Raw genomic sequence first — 1,002 nt, 5'->3', positions numbered from 1 at the left:
CACGAGTATCATGACGCTCCACTGGGGGGACACCAGGGGGTGACGCGTACATTGAACCGTATCAGGTTAACCCACAACTGGCCGGGTATAACCAAGGACGTAGAAGAATATATTACGCAATGTGAATTCTGCCAAAAGAACAAACTTAGCAGAAAAACTAGGATGCCATTAATTATTACAGACACGGCATCTAAGCCTTTCGAAAAATGTGCATTAGACATAGTGGGACCACTCAGTATAACAGAGGCTGGAAATAAATACTTGCTTACATTTCAAGATGATCTAACCAAATTTAGCAAAGCCATCCCGATCCCAAATCAGGAGGCAGCTACGATAGCCAAAGAATTCGCTATTAAAATAATTTGTGAGTTCGGCATACCAGAAATTATTTTAACGGATCAAGGAACAAATTTTCTGAGCGAAATATTTAAGAACGTTTGCAAGTTATTAAAAATTAAGAAGATCCAGACCACTGCCTATCATCCCGAGAGTAATGGCGCATTGGAGCGATCGCATAGAACTCTCGCGGAATACTTACGCCATTACATAAATGAGGACCAGACTAACTGGGATGAGTGGATCCCGTATGCGATGTTTACTTATAACACGACACCGCATACAGCAACCTCGTATACGCCGTTCGAGCTGATATACGGGCACCAAGCGACGCTACCCACAGCCCTGACGCTACCTCCGAAGCCGCGTTACTCATACGAAGATTACGCACACGAGCTTAGAGAACGACTACGGGCAACACATCAAGTCGCGAAGCAATCTGTCGACAAAGCTAAAACGAAGGCTAAGAACTATGCCGACCAGACAGTCAAAATTCGCACGTTTAAAGTAGGCGACCTTGTACTATTACACGACGAGACATTGAGACGTGGACGTTCCAAAAAATTGGAGGCACCCTGGGTGGGCCCGTATCGCGTCGTAGAAAAGGTCTCCGAAGTAAATTTTAAGATACAAATAAAACGAAAGATCGCCACGGTACACGCAAAC

This window comes from Wasmannia auropunctata, unplaced genomic scaffold (assembly GCF_000956235.1).
Source record: "Wasmannia auropunctata unplaced genomic scaffold, wasmannia.A_1.0 LD335997.1, whole genome shotgun sequence".
In the NCBI taxonomy this organism is placed as follows: domain Eukaryota; kingdom Metazoa; phylum Arthropoda; class Insecta; order Hymenoptera; family Formicidae; genus Wasmannia; species Wasmannia auropunctata.
Note: the sequence above shows the minus strand (reverse complement) of the source record.